Source organism: Phalacrocorax carbo, chromosome 1 (assembly GCF_963921805.1).
Source record: "Phalacrocorax carbo chromosome 1, bPhaCar2.1, whole genome shotgun sequence".
Lineage (NCBI taxonomy): Eukaryota > Metazoa > Chordata > Aves > Suliformes > Phalacrocoracidae > Phalacrocorax > Phalacrocorax carbo.
In genome coordinates, this window is record NC_087513.1 from 198,027,369 (window position 1) to 198,054,686 (window position 27,318).

Below are 27,318 nucleotides of genomic sequence, written 5' to 3' on the forward strand. Positions count from 1 at the left end.
TCTCTGGGCAGCCTGCTCCAGTGCTCAGTTGCCCTCACCCAAAGACATAAAAGTCAGCTTATTTTTCTTCTTATATTTAAATTAAATTTCTGGTATCTCGGTATGTGCCCGTTGCCTCTTCTCCTGTCACTGGGCACCGCTGAGAAGCCTGGCTGTCTTTACTCCCTCCTGCCAGATGCAGTGATAGGAGCTGTCTCTCCCAAGGCTGAACGGTCTCAGCTCTCTCAGCCTGTCCTCATGTGACATGCTCCTGTCCCTCAACCATCCCATTAAGCTCTATTTGATGCTATATTGTCATAGGGTTCCTGTACTGCTCGAATAATTTTCTGTTGATGCTTGGAGCAGAGTACAACACAGAACTACATGCCACCAAAGCTGCATCTCCAGGTCCCTGTTCTACAGTGTACTTCTCTGAGTAAGGAGATCCACAGTGAATTTACGTCTGCACTGGGTTGCTTTCTCAAGTATAGTGTCAGAGAGAAATAAATACAATAAATTCTGCACCGTGAAAAAAGCATATGCTTGATGAGATATTGTAATGGTTGAAATACCTGTGCTCTACGGGTGATGTCAGGGTTTGGTTTCACATTTCCAAACGCTGTAGATTTATCTTTCCAATGTATTATTTATTTTAAAAATACAGAATCATAGAATGGTTTGGGTTGGAAGGGACCTTTAGAGGCCATCTAGTCCAACCCCTCTGCAGTGAGCAGGGACATCCCCAACTAGATCAGGCTGCTCAGAGCCCCGTCCAACCTGACCTTGAAACTTTCCAGGGATGGGGCCTCCACAACCTGTCTGGGCAACCTGTTCCAGTGTTTCACCACCCTCATTGTAAAAAATTTTTTCCTTATATCCAGTCTAAATCTACCCTTCTCTAGTGTAAAACCATCACCCCTTGTCCTGTCACAACAGGCCTTGCTAAAGAGATTGTCATCATCCTTCCTACAGTCCCCCTTTAAGTACTGAAAGGCCGCAATAAGGTCTCCCCGCAGCCTTCTCTTCTCCAGGCTGAACAACCCCAACTCTCTCAGCCTGAGCAAGGGAAAAAAAAATCATAAAAATATATTCACCTCTGAGGTTTCTGTATACATCATAAAGAAGAAAAAAGAGTTATGAGTCCACACTATATATAACAAACAAAAAGATCTCTCAGTTCACCTCTAATATAACCAACAGCATTTGGCTTAAAATGTTGATTTCTGGCACACCTAATACAAGACAAGAGAACCAGAAGCCTATTAGAGTTCACCCTCAGCTTTTATTAACTTCCTTTTGTGGTAGCCTGGATAGCATTGTACAGTTTTTAATCTACATTAAGTTATAGCATATCATCATTTTATTACCAAAGGGAATGACTCAGCCTTGCTGCCATTTGCAGGATTTGATTTCCCAGGCAACGATACAGTTTATTACACTGCTAAAATTAATTATATCTGCCCTGATAATACACGCTTTGGGCTCCTCGGTATGTGAACTGCCATTTGCAAAGCAAAGGAATTTATGTCTAGGATCAGGTATCATAAAGGAGCAGCTGTAACGAATAAAGCACAGTTCTATTATGAATCTAAGTAGTTCCTTCTGCTAGAACTTTTTGAGTGCTTTATTTATGTGAAAAATGACCTGGTGTGCTTGAGTTTTAAGTAAATTCAAGCATGACTTAATTTATTACTCATGAACTGTATTAACAATCACAATTTATTTTCAGTCTAAGATCTTAGATTCTTATGTTATGTATTTGGAAGAGAAAGTTGTCAATTATTTGGAGTGAAAATGTAATTATGGGATCTGTAACCTGGGCCATGGGATGCAGGCTTTACTGGAAACAGTGCTGTCTTGTTAAATGAGGCATAACATGGTAAACTGGATTCCCACCCTCTTAGGCAGAGGTCCCACGTGTGCCTGAATTAGTCTCTCAGCTGGCTCAGAGGAGGGGGATTTAGCTCCCCGCAGCCTGTCCTTACTGTCATGTGAGGGTTTTTTCCCTCCCTTCTCCCAGGTGTGGCCCTCCCTAGGTGCTTCCAAGAATAGGTAAATTCCATAATTGAAGAAAAAACTATCCAGTTGGGGGCTGGTTTTCTGTCTGTTTGTTGCATCTGACACTTTCTAAGCAGGTTCTGTGATTGCTAAACCTGGCGCAAGATGAGTGGTGGAAGTGCGTGCCCAGGAGTAGCTGGGAGACGGAGAGAGCAGGAAGGGAATAGGGCCTGATCCTTCAGTGGCAGTGAGGCAGTTGATGGCTTCACCCTCCCTTCACATTTTCTGAGGTTTCTGGGGGAAAGGCGTCCCACTTCTTGCCAGGGACGCCATGCTCTGAGCAATCAGCGTATATATATGCGAACATGTATGTGTAGTGTATGCTAGAGAGGAAATGAAAGCTCCTCACTGAAGCAGTGGGGCAGAATAAAATCATGTGCAAGCGTCTAGCCTTTACTGTTGTAAAGGAGGTAGGCACCCAAAATACGAATCAAATGTTTTCAGATACGAATGGCTGTAGAGAACTGAGACAAGTGGTCTCAGAAGTGTGTACTGCCTCTTTAAGAATTGTTAACACACATTCCTATTCAAGTGGTTATTTAAATACCAAACTTTTAATTGTTTATCGGATCATCTAGGAGAGGTGTGAATGAGATGGCATGTTGGTGCTGTTAGGATACGGGACTGGGCAAAGCTGCCACAGCCATTTAGAGAAGAGCATTGTGGGTCAAGTAGCCTGTTGGCCTATGAAATACTTAATAACCCAGAAGTAATTTAACTTAAACATTGCAAATTGTGATTAAAAGGGGAAAACCAAAAGGACCAGTTGATATTGTGTATTGTATTAAAACTTTCTAGGCAGAACACGATAGTAAGATGATAGATGATAGAATATGATAGTAAATAAAATGTGTCTTTGGGAAGGTACAGAAAGGAATGGTGCAACTAGACCTGGGGTATCAACCATTGAGGTAAACCTCTAAGGAAGCAGAAAAATTGTAACAAAGGACCAGAACAAGGAACTCTGAACGTCTCAAACCTGTGCATGTACTGACTATCAGTTCAAAGAAGCTGAATCAGCCTCACTCTTTGCAGCTTGCTGTGTTCAGGTTCCCAAGACTCCAAGGACTTCCAGCTTATTGGCTGCATTTGTAAGTCCCTCCTAACCAGGACTACATACCACACCTTAGTTTTGTGTGGTTGTGCATGTGTCCCATAAAGCTCGTTTGATCAAGAGGACTTGGTCTTTATCTTGATTGTAGAAGGTTCAACTACCCTGTTCTGGCAACAGCACAGTCAACTTTCAAACATCTTTACAACCAGCCTAGTGAGCAAAGTCTCAAATCAGATTTACTATTATACAATATTGCAAAATTTTTATTTAACTGTTAAGGTGACAGAGCAGCGGTCAGTCCGCACAGCCTTGTGCATGCTCCAGGACCCAGGTGCCCTTCTCAAGGCAGCGCCACTGGTGTCCCTTGTAAACAAGCTGCCTCATACTTGCCAGTGTAGGACCCTGTTTACAGTTTACAGTTGTTTGTGATGTTGCCAAATGCTATAATTCTGCCATTCAGATGGAACTTTTCCACATCAGGTGTTTCCTGAAAGAGCATCCTCAGGATGCTGTTTTTTGAGTTTCAGAAAAAATGTTTCCAAGAACAATATTTTAGGTAGATGAGTGTTTTTACTCACATTTCTATTATTTTTTTCTTAATTTTAAACGCCTACAGCAGCGTGTCTGAAAACCTGCAGCATCCACCTACTTTTGAGAAAGAAAGATAATTTAGCAGAGATGCTTATTCCTATGTGAGAAATGTTCTCATGAAGCAAGTATATTTGCCTAAACTATAACCTTTTCAAAAACTGATTTATCCACAGTCAGCAGAGACAAACTAACAGTGGGCAGCCAAATGGTACCTGATGGATCTGGGTGTGCAAGGGGTTCAGAAGGATGACTACAGTGCTACAGTGCTCTGCGGCAGGCCTGGGCAAGGGACCTGGGAACAGCAGGGCTCCTTCTTTTTTTCCTCAGGGCGTTGCTGCCCACAGCAGGCACTAATAAGGGGTGCAGGATGTGACCTGGCACCAATAAGGGGTGCAGGATATGACCGTGCCCGCGTCCCCCAAGCAGTGAGAGGAGGCAGTGGGGGGGCAGCTCCACAGCACTGCAGGCCAACCCAGCACAAAACTGGTTTGCAGTCTGAATCAACAATAGGATACATGTTACGCAAGAGAGGTCCAGCAAAATTTGTAATGACTGCTTGAATTTCACCTGGAAGAGACCAGAGCAGACTGGAACTTGTAATTGTCAGCAGAGGAAGAGAGAATTCAGTTTCAAGAAAAGAAAAAAGTACGTCCTGGTCTGTCACGTAGAGTTATTTTCTTCTCTGTACAAAAATACATGTGGAGGTGTGATGGTGAGATGTGCTAAATATTCTATTGATTTTTCCTGGTGGGGTAGTAGACTCAGTTACAAAATATAAAATTAAGGAAAAAATGTTGCCAGAATCTAAACCTGGATTTCATTAAAACGTGTTGTCATTTCTCTATAAAATACATCTGCTACAATGTTCCAGAAATTTTAGACACACAATAGAGTAATAAACTGCTTTTATAACTTGGGTAATACTCTACCATAGATTCTTGATTTCCCCCCTACTGTTTGTATTAAATTACCTCAGTACAGAAACGTTTGTATGCTGTAAGGAAGGAATAAATGGGTTGTCATTGCAATAGTGGAAATTTTAAAAATTGTGTACGAGATGTGTATTATAGAAAGGACAACTGATACCAGAAGTTTGTCAGCCTGTAATTCACTGCAGATAGCTAGGTCAGCAGCATGGGCCCCTGCCTACGCTCCCTGGCGGCTATGTTTCCCAGTTTTCCTTCACTGGGGCAGCTCCACTACTGACAGTAGCAGTGGGAAACCCGCTGTGAAGGTTACTTTCATCACTGTTCCTTTTCCCAGTTGTGGGTGTTGCTGCCACCAGTTTGCCTGGTGTTCACGGAAGCTGCCTGACCTGCAGCCCACACACCGGCTGCTCTGAGGGCAACAGCACTGCCCTCCGAAAGCCCCATGTGGCAAAGCCAGCATGTCCCTCGCAACATCATCATCTGCAAGAGGTGTCCTTAATATTGTCTTCTGCGTGTCCTGTGCAGACAGATCCCTTCCCTGGCCGCTTCCTGGATTAATGTGATCCCCTCCTTGAACATGACACAGAAGTCTGAGGAGGGGGTGAGTATCTCCTTCAGATGGATGCAGTCCTGCTCGTGCTTTGGTGGGAACATTTCCATGAATAAGCATTAACAGATTAGGTTGATGGTTATTCCAGTATCTTCCCCCAAATATCTGTTCTTTTCCCTTCCTATGGAAGAATAATATTAAAAGACTCAAGCTTTTTCTCCTAAAATAGGAAATTCCAAGAGATCTGACCGAGTACACCGAAGTACATATATTTTATACACAGTTCCCTGGTTATGCTGCTCTTCAGCTTGCCATACATCTCTAGAAGTTTCCAGTCGGTGGCACACACAGTTCCTGCTGAAAATAGTAGATGCATAAAGATGGGTCCCACACACCTAGAACAGATATTTACTTCTCGATGTTTTCTGCCCCAGGATGATGGGTCTTAACATGAATCTCATTTCACACCAATTCTTTAACGACAGTGGAGCTGTTGATAAATAAATCCTCTCTTGTCAGCTATGGCGAGAGTCATGTTTTATTTGGTCTTGTTCTGGGCCTCACAGAGCCCCGCAGAAGGTTCATGAGAGCGCTGCCATATCCTTCCTAACAAAGGTTGATGTATGAAAGCCGTTATATATGTCCTGCCTCCAGAAGCATCATCATAAAGAGTCGAGCAAAACTTTTCTCCAAAATAAGCAGTTCCACGTGGCAAGCCTTGTCAAGCACAATACAATGCCTCAGCATCTCGAGGCAGCCCAGCTACATCACAGAAATATTTTTTGTGGCTCAATGTGCAGGTCAGAAAACACAATTCTGTAACATTTTGGTTTGTTGGTTTTTTTTTTCCTGAGTGGACACTTACGACCAAAATGTTCTGGCTGCAATAAATCACCTGCTACATTTGAATAGTGCAATATAAAACCAAATTCTTTTCTGAATGCTATGTCATATGTATTACAATACCAATTACCTTGATGTTTTTTAAAGAAAGGAAATGTCCATCACTGGAAATTTGCTATATATGAAGTTTGAGCCCAGAATGAATTCTGACAGCTTGGTTACTGTAAGCTCCTCAGAGACACAGTGCTTAGTGGAAACGCTGACATAATCTTAACGATAGTGGCAGGAGTGGTGCCAGTAAACCAGAATGTCCTGTAGGCATAATGTAAGGCAGAATCACTTCGGCTCCGCAGATCACAATAGCTTTGAAAGAAAAGTTGATAGAAAATGTGTGGATGCCTATTCCTTTGAGTGGGAAAGGATAATCTCAGCATGTACTGCTGACTGTTGTTATCAGCTGTATTATATTTCATTTTACACATAGCAAAAGATGCTGGGGAGGTTTTGAGGACGTGTTGTTGCAAAGCTATGAAGTCCTGCTGCAGAGTAATGGAGGCACATTGGGGCTATAGAGGCGTGATCATAAGGGCACGGACAGAGGTGCGCACTGCAGGCAGGGCGCTAGCGGGAAGATGTCACTGCTTTTACATTTCTTGCTGTTCCTTCCCTGTCAGCTCTCTTTGCAGAGCTGGTCATGACAAGCTTCCCACAGACTTACTACAATGAAACAGGTTAGCAAAGACTTCATACTTTAATTGTTTACAATAATGTGGTTGCTCTTGCCTGGAATGGGCAAGGAGGGGTTCACACAAATAGCTCTCCTGGCACCAAAGTGGGCCAGAGGGGATGGTGATAAAGGGCATCCTCTTGCAGTGGTTCAGTTGGAATCCGGAGATGACGCCTGTCCATAACCTGCTGCTTTCACTATGTGACATTTTACATGACGGTGTGACAGACTGACATTTCAGATTGCTGTGAACAGTGCTCTTTTTTTTTTGTTCACAAGAAGTATAAGAAAGTGCAGCACTGTGAAAAATAAATGAGTGCATTGGGGGAAAAAAAAGACCTTAGATTGACACTACTTCACAGTCAGCTTTATGCTTTGTTAGCCCTGTTACAAAGCTAAGAATAGTTCAGACTGATTTCTGTAAAACTTCAGGGCATAGAAGAGCAATAAACATGGATCTTCCACACCTCTTAGATCAGATTTATTCATCAGGAGGCAATATAAACTATGCTCTGGTGTTTTATTTGGTCTTGAGGAATGCAAAGGCATAATAATTACCAGCTGATAACACCAATTTAATGCAGGTGTTCAGATTTTTAAAAGATGATTATCACTTAATGTTACCTTTAAAAAAAAGAGATCTCAGATTTTTCAACGAACCAAATACTAGAAAAAAGACACCTTACAAGAAAGGAGGTAAAACTCTCAAATACAGGAATTGCAAAAATTCTATTACTAGAGGTACAGATAGATTCCCTGCCTGTTAGTAGATGAACAATTAGCTAAGCACAATGTTTTGAAAATATAAAAGTGAAATATTTAGAACACAGGGCACAGTTACTGCTAAATTCTTACATACAAATCTGATGTATGGGCCAGGTCTTAAAATGCTGTTGAAGTACCATAGTCAAACATGAAGGAGACTTAGAAAGGATTTTAGCCAAGTCCAAAGATTAAAAGATACACTGTAGAAGTTATTAATTGGTTTCTGATTCGAAACCATGAAGACTTGTCAGAATAAGAGATTCATGAGTGTTCCTCCATCTTGGGCTGCAAGCAAAGGGGGAATATTTGTGTATTTGTGTTAATATAGCTTGCAGTTCTTTGAACTATGATCAGTGGATGCAAATTATTTGGCATAGAAAGACATTACGCATTTTTCATGATTTTATGTTTAGATGGCAGATGAAACCTTTGGTCAGTCATGGCGAAGTTCTCACTCCATCTTGCGCTCGGGGATGCCTGGATTTGGATGAGCATCTTTTCATCCCACGTTCTTTGAGCAGTTTTCTTAAGTCGGTAATTTTTGGTGGTGTCCATGGTGGAAGACCACCGCGAATGGGCTGTGCACCTACTTCTGAGGGCACTGAAACATACCCTCCAGCTGGCTCTGGCATGTGAGTTGTACAGCTCCTTTAGCTCTGCACACACTGGATGCTGACAGCTGAGCTGTGGGAGATTTTCCAGTGTCTTCAGGCTGCTTGTGTGAGTCCTGGTTTCTTGCCGGGACAGCAATCCCATGACCCTGGCCATCAGGATCAGGGTTGTGAATGGCTTTATCAGAGGCTAGCTGGCAGAGATTATTAATAGATGGTAAAAGGTACTTGAAAGCAGCTGGTCCTTGATAGGTTTGAAAAATGTCAGGTAAAAGTGTTATTTGTCGTACTTGTGTGTCACTGATGGAGCACAAGCAAGGCTGCGGGGACGCTGCTGAAATGTGGGAAATGATACTTCGTGCACACCATTTCCTGGCCCAGCCAGGAGCAAAGCTAAAGCTATGACAAAGTGCAATGCAGTCTTCTACTAATACCATAGCCTTTAAAGACTGATTCCCAGAAACAATGAATCCTGCTTTCCCATCTGTAACAACACATATTTAATACCAAACTACCTGGTTTTTACTTCCAACTATAAACAAGCCCTCTGACTTCTTGGGGAGGAGTGTGCAGAATGTCAGGCTCTCTGTTTGACGGATGTGCAAAAACCTTTGCTCGCTGGAGCGCCGTAGCGGAAGAGGGGTGAGACAGGCACGGTGCAGGCGGGGGTGTTCCTGCACAGGGAGTGTGGCTGTGGAAGGTCCCTGGGGTGTTTGCTAAGTGGCACCGAGGCATGTGCCTGTCCTGCCATGCCAGCACCACCATAGGGGACAAACTGGGACGTTAAACTCCCCTCAGTGAAGAGACCGTTCAGCACCTGCGCTGTCCTCATTCAAGTAAATAACATGTTTCTCCGCTAGAATTATTTTGCATTTCCCTGGAGCGTTCTTGAAATATCCATGACACAAAGCGCAAACGAAAAACTGCTGGAATTTGGTCCTGCTGAGGGTAAGGTAACAATATGAAGGATATGAGGCAAGGTACCATTTCATTGTGCTTTACTAGTGCTTGTAATTTACATCTCATTGCTTCCAAAGCCTCTGCTGGTAGTATTTCCTTCTAAGAATAGAGCTTAAAGGTATTTTAAGAATTCTAGTTGTTGTGCAATTAATAGCGTAACACTTTGTTCTGACTAAAAAGATTTGCTTGTTTCGAGCAGTAACAGTATTTTGCATGTAAAAAAGAGGAATGGGGAATGTTTTATTGCCAGCACTTTTCCTTACAGGGGGATGAATCACTTACATTCTTGGCAACCAAGCTCATATTCACAAGAATGCTCAGTTTGATCAACTTCCTTCAAAACACTAAGCTCAAAGTAAAGAGGAAAAAAGAAAGAAAGAAACTTGGATGGGCTTGGATGCGGAAGGCATTACAAGATGGACATCCAAGCAGGAAGACAATAAATCTAGTGTACAAATTGTTTTGCCCAAAGCAAGTCACTGACTTGCTGTTACAGGAGGGTCCAGTCTAAATTAAGAGAATACTGGAAGGGGAAAAAAAAGCCAAGGGGGAAAAGAGCCAGGGAAAAGAAAGAAAACCCTGGTGATCTGGCAGACATGGCGGATGTTGTGTCAAACATGAGTTTATTTGCTAACAAAACAATGTGAAATTTCAATAAAAAATTATCACCCTTCCCTTCAAAATGGAAGATTGTGCTGAGAAACAAAATATGAGAATACAGTTAATTTAAGTGTGAGGAAACTGCCTGTGTTCAGGCTGTAGCTTCCTGTGACAAAGGCTGAGGATCATGGAGTCTTCTTTGGCAGCAGCACAGGGGAACCAAGCTGTCCCGTAGCTGCTCCTCTCCACCCATGCAGTGGACCTTGCTGAGGAAGGGGTGGCACTGAAAATGGTGGGTTTTTGGTTTTATTCTGGTGGGTTATGTTTCAGTTGGATCAGTTCCCCAGGCCAGTTTACCCAACAGCCACCCACGGCACTGCACGACATACCCAAGCAGCAGTGGAGGGGATGACAAGGGGAAGTGGATGTGGTGGAGGGGGAACGATGAAGCTGGCCAGGCATCCCTGCGGCTGCTGTGCCACCTTGGCCATGGTCTTCAGCACAGCACCAACCTAAGGCACATTTGGCCCTGCTGGTCACTTCTGCTTAGAGACAGTCGGATGGCACCTTCAGTCAGACCAGCACAACTGCTTGTTGGCTGAAGTGAAAATAACCCAAGCAAAACCCAAAACATTATTTAGCGTGGAATCCCCCTGCTTCTAGGTCAGGTTCTAGGTCACCCTGTGGTCATGCAAACAACTGTGCCTTGGTGTAAAATCGTGACTGGGAGGAGTGGTGGAAGACAAGAAGGGAAGTACTGCTCCCCAAGATTACATGTTACTTCTGTGTTTCTCACTTGGTACATTTTGATTTCCCCCCATTTTTCACCCCAGTGCTCTGCCACCCCACACCTGCAGGGCAGCACTGGGGCTGCAGCAGGGCATGAGGCAGTAGCACCTCAGGATGCTGAAGATAAGCGTGAGTGTGTCACACCCTGCAGCCAGCAAAGGGCTGCTGTGCTTCTGTCCAGGGAATCCCCCCAAAATATATGTTCACTTAGAGAGCCTAATATGGGGGAAAATAATAATTGGGGAAGAATGAGAATGTAGAGGCCCAGGAGAGCTGGGCTAGGCCACAAAGGATGAGTGTGACTCAAAGCAGGACCCAAGATGCTGCAGCAGTGTCAGTGTCCAATACCCTGGCATCACACAGTTGCTGTTGCGTGTCTTCAGGATCATAGTTTCAGTATGTTGCCTGCTTCTGTCATGTTCTGCAGTGCCTACACAGTAAATCCAGTACTACTTCTCTGATTCTGTAATCAGAGATGTTACTTATATGTAGTAAATCCCACACGTTTGGGACACCGAATTTACTGGGTATTCACCAAGCAACTGCATCCCGTACATAGAATAAGATCAGTGCTTCCTGGTCCGGTTTCCTGCGCACAAATTGTGCAATAGGTCAGTGCAGGTCCTGCAGATACGTCCGGGTTTTCCACATGTGTAGCCTTCCTATCCAAGCTATGATACAGACAGTCCTCACAAATCTGCACAGGCAATTTTTCTGGGCAGAAAAACACCTAGCAAATCTGGACACAGGGTAGCCTCGAGTCATAGCCTCCAACATGACATGAAACACTGCACCAAGCTGCCAAGGGGAAATATGGGGAATCTTTGCACTGGAGTTTTTAAGACTAGACAAAAATCTGCCATAATGAATTGGCACAGCCTAAACTAGATCCTTCCCAGCCTTACATTCCTGTGATATCCCACAACGAAGGACTGGTTTGACTCTCCCCAGCACAAAGAATGGCAAGCGCAGTCTGTTCTCTGCTCTGCAACCTGCTCTGTCTTTCTCCAGCCTCAGGCTGGGACTGGCATGAAACCCAGGACAGACACTACTTTAAACCCAATGGGGCTGAGCACTGGGAAAAGGAAGATTTGTAAGCAATAAGCCTGTGTATTCATGCATGGGAGAAATCGTGGTAGCAATGGTGTTCTCTCACAGTAATGCAGAGCAAGACGGAAATGTGATGAAGGTTTTTTTCAGGATTAAAATAAGCAGAACAAGAGCCAGTTGTTGTTTTGGGGAAAAGGAAAGCAGTTGCTGTCAAAATGTTTCACCGACTTGGCAAACTTTCCAAGCTGGCCCTGCCTGCAGTATACATGGACTTCAAAGGCTTATCTTGAATAAGGATTAGGGGGAGCCAGATCGCTGCTTCCTACATGTATTCAGCTGAAGTTAAATGATACGCCAGGCTATACCCCAAGGGTGTGTTTTCCTTCTGATGCCAGCCAAGTTGCTGACACCTCTATCTGCAAGTTTGTGGGATCAGTCTTGCCTGAGCTGCATACACCCAGAGGGAGCTCAGTTCTGACCCAGCACCAGGAAGAGTGGGTCACAAACTCACAACTGGTCGCTTCAGGAGTGCTGCTCCACAGCGGGAACCCTGTGAAACAAATGGTCAAGCCCCCGCTCCAGCAGTGAGCCGGCCGCTCAGGAGGGGCGGGTGGTTCTCAAACAGGATGCAGGCTGAATAACCCTCCATTCCTGAAGAGGGTGGTCCCCGAAGGTCAGGGCTGCCTTCAATGGTGTGGCAGCCTGAGAGGAAACTGCCTCAGAGGGCGCTTTCATAATGCTCGGACTATGAATAAATTCAGCCTGTTGTACTCTGGGTTCCCAAGTGTTAGTCATCAAAAATGTGAATAGGAGAATAAGGTTAGGAAAAGAACAATTCTCCAGCTGAACTTTCATTACAGGATGAATAGGGGTCCTCCTCCCCCCACCCTGCCCTGGTTTCAGACAAAGGGCTTTGCATCCCATGTAGGAGTTCTCTTTGCTGCCTGGGATGAACATCTGGGTGTAGGTGATACAAACCTGGTAGGGCCCAGCTCACAGAATCACAGAATACCTGAGGCTGGAAGGGACCTCTCGAGGTGATCTAGTGCAAACCCCTGTCCAAGCGGGGTCAGCTACAGCAGATTGCCCAGGACCGCGTCCAGTCAGATTTTGCACATCTTCACAGATGGAGGCTCCACAGATTCTCTGGGCAACCTGATGTCAGTATCGATCATTCTGGCACTTTTTTGCCTTCATGGTAAATTATTCAGTAAAAGTACAACCTCAGTAAATGTATTTGATATTCACTCACTGGCTCTGGTTCTGGTGAGGCTGGGTATAACGATGTGGGCCAACGCTGATCCATGCTTTACCCAGTTGATTAATTATGAAAAAAGACAGTCAAAGAGTCAGTTGGGTGCTACGTGGGATTAACAGCCTCTGGCCCTGTAGGAATGCTCCTGGTTCAGGACAGAAGCAATCATTATCCCACTCAATGCTGTGTTAATTTAGTAGAAGGAGGGCCAAGGGCCTTTGAACCCGCTGCATCAATAAATGCAGAAGAACGATGGATATTTTTCATCCTTTAAGACATAAAGAGTTTTCTGGGAATATTTGTCCCTTAAGGTCCAGATGGTGAGGGGACAGACAGGGTTGTGCTTTCTGTTCCCATGCTTCCGAGCCAGCGCTTTGCCCTGACCGTCACTGTTACCAGGGCATCTTCTCTGTTCTGGCAGGAGATCTTATCTGAAATCTTAATTGAGGCATATTTTGGCTATCCGAGGCAGTTTTATATTGCTCAAGCTAAAGTCACTGAAATGTTTTAATTAACGAGCAAACACAGTCTGTCGCTTTCCCCTGTGTGACGCACAGAAATCTGTCTGCTTCCTCCCCAAGTACAGTACATCACGTCTGAGCCACTGGCTACTATAATTACGATGGCGTAAGGATTTATATGGCACTATAAAGATGAACTGGGTGCTTTGCAAATACTTTGCAAAAAGCCACTACTCTCATTCCCAAAGAGTTCAGAGTCAAACATGGTCAAGGAAAACCACGAGGCAACTGTCTTGTTGGAAAAAATGGATCCTACCAAGACCAAGAATCACCCGGGGAGGAGATCTGAAGGACAGATCTGGAGATGGTGAGTCCTGGGGCTGAGTGCCTGGCTGCCACTCAGAAACACTGGAGTTTCTTTTCTAATCTGTCATGGACCTCACAGATGACCTTTAGGAGTCAAGGAATCTGTGCATGAGTTCTCCTCCCTGTAAAATTGCTATTACTTCAGCTCATGCAGCTACCAAAATAAAGGCAGGCTACAGAACAGAGGCTGGGCGGAGACAGGAGGTATTGTGGCAGGAGGACATCGGGAGGCACACAGGAAGCAAGAGAAGGAACAAGGGAAAAGGAGAGGAAGCCTCTGAAGACTGAGGAGGCAGGGAGCCAATGACAAGATTAAGAAACAAGATGGTATCCTTCAAGTGTCGGGGAGGAGAATGTAGATCAACAACCTTTTGGTCAGGCTAAAGGGAGTACAGAAGAGCCTGAAGAGTAGCTGTCAGCGAATTACAGTAGCTGAAGCAAGTAATGGCCAGAGCTCAGAGAAGAATTGTAGCCATGGTGACAGAAAAGCAAGGGCCACTTCAAGAAGAAGATACTGAGACAGAATCTGAAAGCTTCAGATTAGGCCTTTAATGAGAGACCAGTTATGTGAAATAAAATGAAAGAAGAGAAAAAACCTCCCCAAATGCAGAAAAAAACAGAGGAAGTACTGAAAGTGGATTTAGAGAGAACTGATGCTTTTATATTGGGAAAAAAAATCAATTTGAGGCAGAATTAGTAAGTGGTAGCAGCAAGGGCTTCAGGAAAATACATTTTAAAACCCACAGGAATATGAAATTGGACAGTCACAGACAGAAGAGAAAATCACTTCCCCACTAGAAAAGTGCCGGCAGAAATGATTGGGTGCGCTGGGGAGAAGGGTGGCACGATCAGCAGTGCCACATTTCAGGGGCCACCAGACAAACAACTCCAACTACACCACTACTGCCGTTTGGTGTCACCCACTCTGTGCACACGCTCCTCTTGTTTGATGAGACGAGAATTTACCATGATGTTTCAAATGCAGATGAAGTAAAGAACAGCAGTAACTGGGAAATTCCAAGTGGCCAAGAAAACACTTATGGCACACAAACACGGTCTTTGCTTGCATTTCGCAACATTGCACAAGGCTCCTTAAAAAGTAACTTCTAATTTGCACACCCATATCGCTGTGTACACAGGGGATGGTTAAACAGATCTGGTGTGCATAGAAATTCATGACATAGCCTGAGCCTGCCCTCTTGCTACATACACACCAAGGGGTTGGTATCACAGAGGGCGTTAGAGCATCTGGAGTTCTATGTGAGAAGTGGAAAATAGATGGAAGGGCAATTAGACTGACTTTTGTCAGCTAAAGGGAGTACAAAGGAGCATGGAGAGTAACTGTAAATAAATTACAGTACCTGAAGCAAGGAATGGCCAGAGCACAGAGAAGATCTGTAGTCATGGTGATAGAAAAGCAAGGGCCACTTGAGGTGTTTTGTGTGCCGTCATGGGGTGCTGCTTTAACAGGGTTTGTTGTGACTTCTGTGTCTCTGTTCACTTTGATTTATAGTGTAAGAATACTACTATTCCTGTGTTTATCACATTCCAAGATTTATAGAAGACTTCACTCATTTAAGATATAGACTCAGAATGGTGGTTCTCATTATAACCAAAATCTGTATTTTAATTATTTGCAAATCACATATTATTCAACCTGCATTTTTAGTGACTGGTGATAAATAAAGGCTACTCCTGACATTCACAGACTTTTTTCTTTAATCACAGGGTTGAGATGTTACAAGCTCTAGCACAGTATGCAAAGCTAACATACAGCAGAGACTTAAAGAAAATAGCTAAAAATGGAAAGTATGTTTAGGATGCCTGTGGAGCTTTTTAGACAAACAAGTGTGTATTCCAGCAGTGGCTGGTGTGGGAGGAAAGTTCAAAATAGATGTAGGTTGAAAGACTGTGTGGAAGACCAAGAGACACAGAGTGATAATGAGAGTCATGCAGTGGTGAAGCATTTTTAGAGTGGAGTCTTTCAGTTTGGATGCTGTTTTCATGTTACATTATTCCATTATGATACTGTAGTAGAGCATTATGGACAGTTGGGTATTTTTCCACAGTCTCCTACTCAGGGTCTCTCAGAACTTTCCCCCAACAACTTTTTAGGGGCTGTAATCCTGAACCTGATTTCCATAAAACTGTATCTTTAAAATGGACGTGTGGCACATATGGATGACAAGTCCCAACATGCAATTTTCTGTTTCTGTTGAAAAGGCCAGGCGATAGTTACCCCCATCCTTCCATTCTGCTTGTGATTATAGCAACTGATCTATAGGATTCTGGCCAAGTTATTTTATTCATGCAAGCCACTCACCTCATAGACAATAGTAAATACCTTCTCTCAGTTTTCTGGTGCCCATCTTTGCTAATAAAGGTATGTAAACAAGCACAAAGCACACAGGATCTCAGCTCCCAGAGTACACAGAGGCGTGACTGTATTTTTTCCTCTACTCTGTATCTCTCTCTGCCCCAAGAAAATATGTGAGGTTTGTTGACTAGAGCTTATTATGCTGCTTTGAGATGCCTTGCCAAGTTGTATGTTATCCCACTTCCTTCCTGCAGGCAATCCAAACAGGGGAGGCTTCCCATGGAGCCCTGCCCCTCACAACTGTACCACACAACTGCTCAGCTCTCAGGCCCTCTCTTACAGTGCCAGAAATGTGGTGGCTGAGTGTTGGGCTCAGCAGGATCTCTGCGAACGTGCCACTGCTGTGGGCAGACCTTGAATGGGAGAGTGCTGCAACCCCACTGCGCTCTGAGCTCAGGAGATGGGGTGAGCCAGCGGCTGCCACCTCGCCCTGCTGCACCATAGGGCTGCTCAGTGCCGTCTTGCAGATGTGGCAGGTATGCCAACATAAGGCCAGCTCAATTGGCACAGTCACCATGAAAAGCCAGTTTATTTAGGAAAATGAGATGCAGCAATAGGCTTACAGCACCACTGGAAAATTACTGTGTGTCAAAGAGAGGCTAAGCAGTGAGGATCTGAATTTCTGCAGACTACCTAGAGCCAGACTTAAGTCTTACTGATTTCCCCTAGAGCTTTGTGTCGGGGCAATAGCCTGGAACTGAGAAACTGGACATCCCCTCGGACTCTTCATGTTTTGCATTTTTAAAGATTTTTTCATACGGACAATATGATCTAGTTGCTGATTGTGATTCAGGAGATGAGGATTTTGGTCCCAGCTCTGCCACTGAGTTGCTATGTTCCGTGTGAACTTTCATGCAGCCTCGCCACGTTTCTCCGTTCAACTTCTATGCCCATCTTATCTGTAGAGATGTAACCTCTGCTCTGAGGAGGTGGTGGTCCTTTATTAGGGTTTTTTTTAAGAGCAATTGCAACCTTCCAATGCACCATCACACATAGCAAGGTTAACTGATACTTGCCCCATGCTTGTCTGGAATGTTCACATTTAGTAGCTCTTCCACACATGTGGTTGCCTTGCATTAGCATGGTCTTACTTCTGTTTCCTCTTTTAATTTACAGTTACTTCTGTCACCTGCTTCCCCTACTTTAATACAAAAGCAGACTTTTTAAAAACAGAGGTACAAATAGTTTTTTTAAAAGCTCACCCCTTCTGTCTATAGCTGACATCTATCCTTGTTTCCACTGTGGTCTTATTCAGTGTACCTGGAATATATGAACGCACATAGTTCAATCTCTTAGAGTTTGACTTCCATGCTTTATATTGGCTCACCCTTTTTTCCTTGTGCATTACTGATGTCAATCTGCAATCTGTCTAGTCCTCTTCCTCTGCACTATGTGTCTTTTTCTTATCCGTGGTTGTACTTCCTTGCCCATCTGTACTATTATTTTAATTGTCTTTGAATACACATTAATAGTACTTCTGAACACATGCCAGTGCCCATTTTTATATCTCATCCCTTCCTTTACTCTGTTCCATGTCCAGTTTTCTCTCAGAATTTAATCAGTTGACATTTGCTGCTGTTTTTTTTTTTTTAATTTTGAGCTGATTTAGTCAAAATAACAAGGCTTATAGGGAAAGATCCAAGTCTTGTTGAAAGATCTGATCCAAAGCACATTACCATGGTCAGTATTTTTTTTATAATCTTCCAAATACACTTCTCTGCTTTTACAGCCTCTGGCAGACCCAACAACATCTCAGAAGAGGAATGGTTTCCTCTGAGTTCCCCATCTAGCCCACATTATGTTGGGAACCTAAAATGTGTTCAAATTACATCTAATCTGACACTTTCTTGTCCTTTTCCAAAGTATCTCTTTTCCTTGTATTGCTTTTGATAAGGCAGCCTATTAAAAGTGCTAACTTCTGACTCAGTTCTACCCTTTAGCTGGGAGAGAACCGTTCGTATGTTTGTAAGCTGAGGTGGTTATAGCCTGTGTAGTTTTATTTTCCAGGGATACTGGACTGACAGCCCTCGCTCTTGAAATCCTTTGTTAGTACATTTATTCTCTCCAGCCATACCTTCTCGTCCTTCCTCAGGACAAGAAGGCTCTTAATAAGGTTCTATGATGTGAACACCTTGAGGCTTTCTGAAATGGTCTTGTTTTTTGCTCTGAGAAGGTTTAGGAGCAATTGTGGTAAAATGTCTGTGACTCAGTCTGGTTTGCAACCAAATGGACGCAGGTTCCTAACTAACCCTGAGGATGTGAGTGCCGTGAGTGCTGCTCTGTATGACATTTTGTCTCCCTGTCCACAATGATCTATCAGGTTTCTCTGGTGAGGTGTCTAGTAGGTACGCTTCTGGTGGTGCTTCTGGGGAATGTGGCATTTAGCTTTAGTGACCAGGCATTAATTGCAAGCAGGTAACTAACTGAAAGTACGTGTTTTCAAGAAAGTTTTGTTCACTGCTACTTCGGGCTTCATTTGAGTAGGCTGCAGTCTCTGTCACATGAGTAATTTTTGTCTCTCCTTCCAGGGTTGTATCTAAAAAATCTCAGCTTTCCCCTATGTATGAGTTAATGGACAAAGCATGTGTCATTTTATACTGACATAAAAACTTATTTCTATATTCTCAGTGAAATGAGACACCATTTTTTTCTGCTTTCCAGATTTCAGATTTTCCATAAACCAGATATATCACAGGAAATAGAAGATTTCTTCTCCTGCACTCCAAGGTGGTAACAGAAAACAACAAAACACTGGATTTGGGATATCAGTTGAAAAAAAACATCCTTCCCTTGATAAACTCACTTCAAAATACATGTAGTTTATTGTAGAGGTGACAATATAAATTCCTTAGCAGCCAACAGTTTTTAAATTGATAGATTAGTCGCAAAATGCAAATTTGATAGATCGTTTTTAAAATATGTAATTTTCTCATGGGAAGAGCTACACAGGACTTCGATGCCAGGCCTTCTAAATAGGTAGAGTAAATTACCAGAGAAATAAACACAGCTTTCTTTTAAATTAATACTATATTATGACACTGGGCTTTGAGGCATCAATTTAACATAATGATAGCTCACAGAAGGACCTATTAATCCAGAGATTTCCTAGTCTTTCCAAGATGTGGGAATAATTCCTCTTCCTTTACAGACAGGGAAGCTGAAGTGGAGAAGCGACATGGTTTGCTGACAGTGCCGAAGTGGGACAGGGAATGGAAAAAAGCTGATCTATGCTATCTTTGGCTCAACAGACCTGGCTACCACCCCCTCCCCCAAAACAACATGAAATGTTTTAGTAGCCTATCACCCTTCTGAAGCCTCGAATGGTCTCTTATGGTTTCCAAATGTCCTTGCACTGGTGTGCGTATGTGTGTGTGCAGGGCAGGAGGCAGTTTGTGGTCTCCACAGGCTACACATGTGGCTCATTCCTCTCCATGTGCTCTGGTGCTGCTTTCCCATCCTGTACTCCTCCAGGAGTTTCCTAGTCCCAGACCCTCGCCTCCTTACCAGTGAGGCTCTGGGAATTCCTTTGTATTTTCTTCTCCAGAACACTGGAGAAGAAAAGCACCTGGTTTGTTCCCTCAGGATAGGGGTTCCTCACAGTTCCCTCAATTTTTTTCCTCTCCACACAGGCATTTTTGGAAGCTGCCCTTGTCCTCGCCAGTTCCAGAGTCCTTCATTTTCTGTACCAAGCCAAGAGCTTTGAATGTGTGCGTGTTCCTCCCACACCTTTTCTTTCTGTCTGGAGGGTGAATCATTCCGGGCGTCTGCGGCAGGAAGGGCAGAGCTGTGGTGGGGGTATTGTTATGCTGGGAGATGCTAACAGCTACTGTGCCAGGCCTTTGATGAAAAGATAATTACAGGCCAGATTAATGGTTGCTGGACGCCCTCACCAGATGCCAGGGCTTCATGTGTCCTGCATTACCCCCTTCTCATTTTCTCCAGGATCAGAAGGGCGCTGCCTACACATGTCTAAAAACTTTTCCAAAAATCTTGGAATTGGTTGGCTGTAATGATCAAAAGCCATCCGCTTTGCATCTGAACAAAGCGATGCCATCAAGCTGATTGCAGGGACTTGAAATTTTGGCCGGTTCATTCCCAAATGGAGAGCACAACTGGCTTGCGCTGGTGAAATTCCACACAAAGTCACAACATTCCTGCAGTCCTCTCAGGCGCTGCCTGGGCTCCAGCTGCAGTCAATGATTGATACAAACTGTGGGGCTGGGGGCAGAGTACATAGGAACACGGGTCCTTGTGAAATTCAGGGTTTTGAACTTTCAGGGTGAAGGCTATAAAGGCAGTCCGAGCACCCAGAATGCCTTATCCACTTAATATGAGCCTGGGTTCATGTTTCCTGTGAAAAGCTGAGGCAGTTTCCTAGACAGATGTCTTATTTCACCTACTTTGTGCTAAAATCAAATGTATTTCTAAAGTACCAGCTCTCACGTTTGCTACACCTTTGCTGCCCAAAAAGAATGCTGTGCTAGATCTCATAGGCATTGTCCTGACAAAAAAAGCATATCTAAACAATAGCTAGAATTTGGTTAGAGTTTATTTTTTTCACCCACCCATTGAAGTAATTAGCCTAACTTTGCCACAAATGTAATTTTTGCATCACTGTTAAAGACATACATTATAGTCACATATAGGTCATGCTGTCTGTACTGTGCTGGAGGACTCAGGACTCCTGTTTCGAAATGTTTTTGCACTGGCAGTTTGGAAAGAATTATTCCCCAGTATCATTCTGCATAGAATATCAATATATTAAAACAATAACATTTCAGTGATGTTTACCTAAGACTTTTTGCCTCGCACATCATCCGTGTCACATTGGTTTGTTCTGGATATATTGTCCTAGTGAAGGATGGCACTGTCAGCAAATTCATTGTGTCTGTATGCTCATACGCACATATGTTCACATGTTCATAACCATTTCATGTGTGTGCATGCGTGTTCCTCTTTTTGAAAAAAGACTAGCAGAGAACTAGACATTGCTGATTATATTCTTGATTTACCTTTCTCTTTCAAGTTTTCTGACTGAGTTCAAGGTTTTATTGGCTACCAGTACTGTGTAAAGAAAAGGTTCAACCACCCACATCACAATTTTTTGGTTGCTAGGAGTATTTTTAGCAGCACGATTTGGTAATTAGTTCCAAATACAATAGTTGAGAAAAAGTCACACTGTGGCCCAGCTAACGGTGAAACGAGTGCAGGGAGGGGACGAGGCGACACAGAGCATTAGATGCAAGGGGATGGAGCAGCAGGGAGCTCCCTCTTCCCTCGCTGTCTCAGGTGGGTGGGAGGAGAATGAATGTGAAATGGTGGAGCCGTCGTCCCTCCCACCGTACCCACACAGCGGGGCAGACAGCTGCTCAGGCAAGTCAGGAGGTGAGTGCTGTAACCACCATAGACCCAGCACAGTCACTGAAGCAGAGCCATGAATAAACACACTGACCCTTACTCATCGTAGATTATTATCTCATGGTCTAGTCTGTGAACAGATTTGCTGGTACAGATGAATTGTATTGTTCCTTTTATATACCATCCTTCCTCTTGGAGATAAGTTACTGTGTAGAAGACAGTTGGGAGGAAAGAGTTGACTGATGCACAGTAATCTCCAAAAAAACTTCCAGAGATCAAGTAATGGTTTAACAGAGTTGTATCATGCTACAACCCAACTGATTTCAATTTCCTTAGTATTTCTGAGGAACTAACAGTTTGGGTTTCTAAAGGCTAAAACCAGGAATAGTCTATAGAGTCTCCTCATCTGTGGTGGACCTGCCAAAGATGGGTACTTTCTAGAGAGCGGATTCAACCCACCTCTCCTGTACCTGCTGCTCTGCTGGTGGGAATTCAAACGCAGAAACTCTGTGCAAATGCATGAAATTCAGAAGTGCAGCTGGCTGGAACCAGGAGGTGAAATAGTGCAGCTGAGTTTCATTCCCAGATGGATTGGAATGCAAAGGGAAAACAAACAGTTCCAAAGGAGAAAAATAAATTAAAATATCTATTTTACCTAGATTTAAGGATGTGTTTGACAACCAAATCTTACAAAACAGCGTATTAGCACAGAGTAAGCAATTTTTATCTTGATGCTGTTCCTTTAAACCAGCTTGAACTTTGTTGGGAAAAGGTCTCAAGCCATTGAGCAATGTCTAGTTTGGGCAATCATGTTGCTATGCCTCATCGCTTAAGCACAGCAGTAATTCAGAAAATGAAGCCATGCTGCATCTGTCATATTATTTAAAATTTACTTCAGTTTTGCAGGTATTTGAAGATTGCAAAATGAACCACATTACAATGTAATATTCTGCCAATGTTGGAATTTGTCCTGAACTTTGGGGGTTTCTTTAGCTCCCCAGAGTCGGGGGTTTCCTCCCTGCCCCCCACCCTGCAATATATTCCAGTCAATGACACTATTGAAATTCCAACAGCAATTTATATACAGTAACTGGCTGCCCTCATATGAGACGCTAAACAATTTCTGTGCACCAGGCTGCATTTTTCTCATGGAATGTAACACTCTATTGGCAGTCACTTAACATTCATCCCCTTCTCCTCCCAAACCAGCATCATTTATAAGCACTATTGACAGTTTGCATGGAAGGCATTTAAAAAAACAGGATTATGATAAACATGCTTAGAGAAATATCCTTAGATAGGGCTGTCCACAAGTAATATTACTTACAAGAATAGTCCCCATGGCTTGGAAAAGGCGGTAAATATAGCTCTCATCCTGGAAGGACAGTTATGCATAGACTTCTCTTTATACATGCTCTCAGTCCTCTTGAAGACACTGGGACTAGTCGCATGATTAAAGATAATCATGTGTCTTAAGCATTTGCAGGACTGACATTTTCCCTGCCAAACAGAGTGCCTCTACAATGAGCACCTCCCAGCTTTGTAACAGGATTCCCAGAATTTGAAGTTTTATTTCAGGACGGCATGCTTCTTCCATGTTAATGATCTAGATATATGCATACACATAGGAAAGCTTACTTTCTTTTTGTTCTTACTCCATATTAGTATTCCCTGGTGATGGCTACTGTGCCTATCTGTCATGCCAAGGGGTCAAAGCCAGCCTCCCAGATCCAAATGTTGTTGTATTTGTGCGTGTGTGTATCATTTCTCGTTGGTAATTGTCTTTATTAAAGACCAGAGGTATGTAATATCAGAATACTCCTACTTTCATGAAAAACAGGCTCAGATCCAGGCAGCTTCATCCATAACAAGGGTGAACACGAGCTTTGCATCCAAAAAGCCTTTGCAGCTTGGGTCTGCATTTTCGATCCAGATGTGAATTCCCTGGCTGTTCTCCGCCAGCACCTCATAGCCCCCTTGACACAATAAAATTAATGAAAAATAAGTAAAATAAGTACTCCCCCCCCAAAAAAAAATACCAAAGCAAAGCAGAAAACAAAAGAAAAGCCCAAATAGGCATTCATAGTCCTGCCACTTTTGTGTGTATGGTTTTAGTTCGGCATGGAATAGAAGATTATCGGCCCAAAACTCACGCTTGAAATGAGTTTGGGGCGTCCAGCACGCGGACAGGTACCTCCAAGCCGCCTCCCTCAGCCCTTTTCACCTCAGCGTGCGGGAGGCAGCGCCATTCCCCCACCACCTCAGCCCCCCACTCCCCAAAACCCAGCGGGGGGTGTGCGTGTGTGTGTTTGCGAGGTGGGGTGGTTTTCTGTGAGGGGAAAGAGTGTCACAAGCTGCCCGTAAACCTAGGGAAGGGCACCCCGACGGGACCGGAGGGCGGAGAGGAGCCTTCGGTCCCCTCTGGGCGCCACAACCCGTAACGGCCCTTCCCGCCCTGCCGCCCTGGAAGCCCCTCCCCCCGCTGGTATGCGCCGGGAGGGGCGGGGGGGGAGTGGAATGACGCGGGCGCCGCGGGTCACGTGACGCGAATGGAATGCCAACAATGTAGCGAATGTCCCGACTGCGCCCCGCACTCGGCGCCCGGGACGGCCGAGGGGGAAGATGGAGACCGACCCGCGCCGTCGGGGTCGCCGCCGCCGCTGAGCCGTTCCGTGACGGCCGCCCCCGGTAGGCGAGCGACGGCGCTGGGAGCCCCGAGGAGGTGAGAGAAGGGGGGCTTGGGGGGGGCGCGGTTTCCCCTCAATCCCGGGTGCGAGCGCTGTCCCCCCCCCCAGCTGCTGCGTCCTGAGGGGAAAGTCGTGTGGAGAAGTGGGGGGTGGGGAGGGGGAGCGCGAAGGCGGGTCGGTGCGTGAATCGGGGGTGAGCGTCCGGCGTGCGTGTCCCCCTCCCGGGGGCAGCCTCGGCGTCCTGCCCGCACCCTCCGACATTTTCCGGACACTCGTGTGACAGCCCACCCCTGGCGGAGGGGTCTCGCCCGCCTAAGGCCTCTGCCCCAGGCCGGGCTGCCCGGCCACCCCCCCGCCCCGCCGTGGGGACCGGCTCCGCGGGGTGCCCCAGCAGGCCGGAGCTGCTGGTAAATGTCCGGAGTTTATTTTGGGAGCTTTCTGCCTGCGAAAGACTTGGGGCTTGGAGAGGAGTTGGGGCGGCCGCGTTCCCCGGGGGTGCTCCTGGACGGCGCGGGGCGTTGGAGGCGACGGGCCTGGGCCGGACCCTGTCGGGGAGGTGTCCCTAGAAGCCAGGGCCGCGGGGAGCCCAGCGGGGGTATCCGGAGCCCGCCAGGTCCCGTCCGGCTGCGGCGGGGGCCCTGCTTTTCCCAGTCAGCTGAAGGTCGCTGCCAAAATTCAGCACTTCGCCACCCTCTCTCCTGCCTCGTGAGTGGTGTGCGTGTTGAAATACCCCCTTCCCCGGCAAAGGCACTCCCGCAAATGACGGGAAAAAAAAAAAAAAAGCTTATTTGGAGTGTCCAGGCTCTGCGGTCAATTACTGCTGGTCTGCTGTGGATGGGGAAGGTGAGCTGTTCCCACAGCGCTGGACTGGGCCAGTGCTTAGGGTTGGCAGTGGTATGCGGGCACAGAGTTACTTTTGGACAGTTTTGTTAGCAGGAGGAAGGAGAGGAGGAATGATTTGGGGGAAAATCCTCACTTCGGTTCTTTTCACTTTCACCGTGTGCCCACTTACAAAGGGGAGTAAGGTTTGTATAACAATTAAATTACTGAAACACTATCCCCCTCCAACGATCTTAGCCCTCCAGTACAAAGTGGATGATGGTCCCTGCTCCTGTGAATTTGTGATCTAAAATACCCGAAGTAACACTTGTAAATTGAGAGAGGGAAGGCAGTTCCTTAAAACTTTATGTCTTCATTCTGCAGGGATCGCTAGTTCAGCTCACTACAGGGCCTGTGCAGTTATAGATGGGGAAACAGCTCGCCAGCTCGGGATTTGGGACTTAGCTCTTGAAACACAGCTGAGCTTTAGTTTCTTGCCTGTGTCCTAGCTCCACAGAGCCACTAGCATATGCAGCCTGTTGGTGCATGAAGGAACAGTAGAGTGAATAGCTAGTGCTGCTGGGATGACAGGCATCAGCATATAATTTCAGTGTGGTTGGTTGTTTTCTGCCAGAGCAGCTATTGGTACTTCTGAAATGAAGAAATATAATCAGTTATTCAGATTGTTCTAACGTGATGCAATTAAAGTAACGCTGTGTTTATATGAAATAATATATCTTCAGGATAATGGACAAGCTTCTAATTAGTACAGAACATATAACATTTTTGGAAAAAAAAAAAACCAAACCCTTAGGATTGTTTAGTCAGGATGGCATGAAGCTCAAAAATAATAGTGAAGAATCACTTCATATGATGGCCAGAAGGCTATTGATACATTTATGCTGTAGGCAAGGTGCAGATTAGAGGGATTTGTAGTTATCTAAATCCAGATGTACAGTCAGAAATCCTTAGACATGCTACAGATCTTTTAAAGCATACAACCCTTTTATTTTTTGCTAAAAAGGTAAATCACAGGAAGATTTTAAACAGCAGACAGCTTGTCTGTCTTTGTAAATCATCTGTAATATTTAATGTTCTGATTTCTTGGCTTATCTTACATATTCAGTTAAAAAACCCTTCTGCAAAATATGAAACACGTTTGCAGTTAGCTCCAGTACTTACTGTTGTTGTTCTCATTCATACTGTCTAAACGATCAACGTTTCTTTCTGGTTTAGCACTATTGTAAATGTAAGCTGAGGAAGTTGCCAGCTGGCTTGACCTAGCATTATTAGACTCGAGCTTAGGCTAAAGGTCAATAAAGTTCTTTATGTGAAGCATGTGTGTAAGTGGGAAAGCAGTCCTTTGCTGCAAAAAGGTGGTGGTGGTGGGTTTGCAAGGTTTTCCAGAGCGTCCCAGGCCTGAGGATTGGCACAAGGACTGAAAAGGAAGAACAGCCCAGATTCCTAAATGCAGCCATATGGTGCCTGCTGCTGTCAGGAAAAGAAAGGCAGTTCTAGACCAATTAATTGCTCTGTATCTTTTAAGCACTAGTTAGTTATGATATAATCCTAAAACGGCTGCAATACTATTGTTTGTTTGGTTGGGTTTTTTAACAAGGCTATGTATTATCTTTTGCTATATTCTAAGTAGACAAAATTCTGTTCTTGGGATTCTTCCAGTTGCTTTTGTCTTCATTGAGAACAATGAAAACTTGATCTGTTATTGACTAATGGCTGATTGTTTGTTTGTGGAAATATCAAAATCTGGGTGAACAGCTTTAGCGCTTCCCTTAGAACAAGTGACAAACCCTGTCCAATGTGCATGTGGGCATTTACATCACTCTTAGTCCTGCATGACTTAAGGTTGCAGGATACTCTTATAGAGTACTGAGTGGAGGAGCTCAAGACCCCGAATACATTATTGGTGTCTGTTAGTCAACTGAGCATTTAAATTTTAGCAAAAGATGTTGACGGGGTGGCCTTCATTGTGTGTTCTCAAGTAGCTTGATCCTAGAGCTTTCAGTGTAGAGCTCTACTGCCTTTCAGCTAAGACCTAGATCTGGACTAATGTTAGACTGTACAGAAATTTCCCATTAGAGGAGTATATGGCACGTGTGTAAGAACAGAACATGTAGACTGTATCTCAAGTGATTAATCTAGGCTCCTGCATTTCACACTGGTGACCCGTCATGAAAGAGGCTTGGAGTCTGACTGCACTGTTGCATTTCAGTCCTTGGTTGTAGAGGAGGTCTTGGAGTCTGTACTAATGAGGAGGTAGTGATGGGCTTCAGAGGTGAATGTGTCCAGATTCTCTTGGCCTTCACAATAGTAAGCCGTTTGCTTCGTGGTTAGGAGTGATGGTAAATGCATGGAAATGGTTGTTTTGTTGGGAAATACTATAGCTATCGCAGGAAGAGTTGCAATGAGCTGAGTTTTAAGTACGAGCATGTGAAAATAAAGAACAATACTTTCTGGGGAAACTCTTTCCA

At 44.6% G+C, this 27,318-nt stretch overlaps 1 protein-coding gene across 2 annotated transcripts in view; it reads left to right on the top strand.

Annotated features, from left to right (window-relative positions):
- The first annotated feature begins 23,861 nt into the window (after positions 1-23,861).
- LATS2 (large tumor suppressor kinase 2) overlaps positions 23,862-27,318 on the top strand; it is a 51,299-nt gene continuing 47,842 nt past the window's right edge. For both annotated transcript variants that reach the window (XM_064441160.1, XM_064441161.1), the window contains exon 1: positions 23,862-24,045. The gene's annotated coding sequence lies outside the window, so the exon portion shown is untranslated. The remainder of the gene's footprint in view (positions 24,046-27,318) is intronic.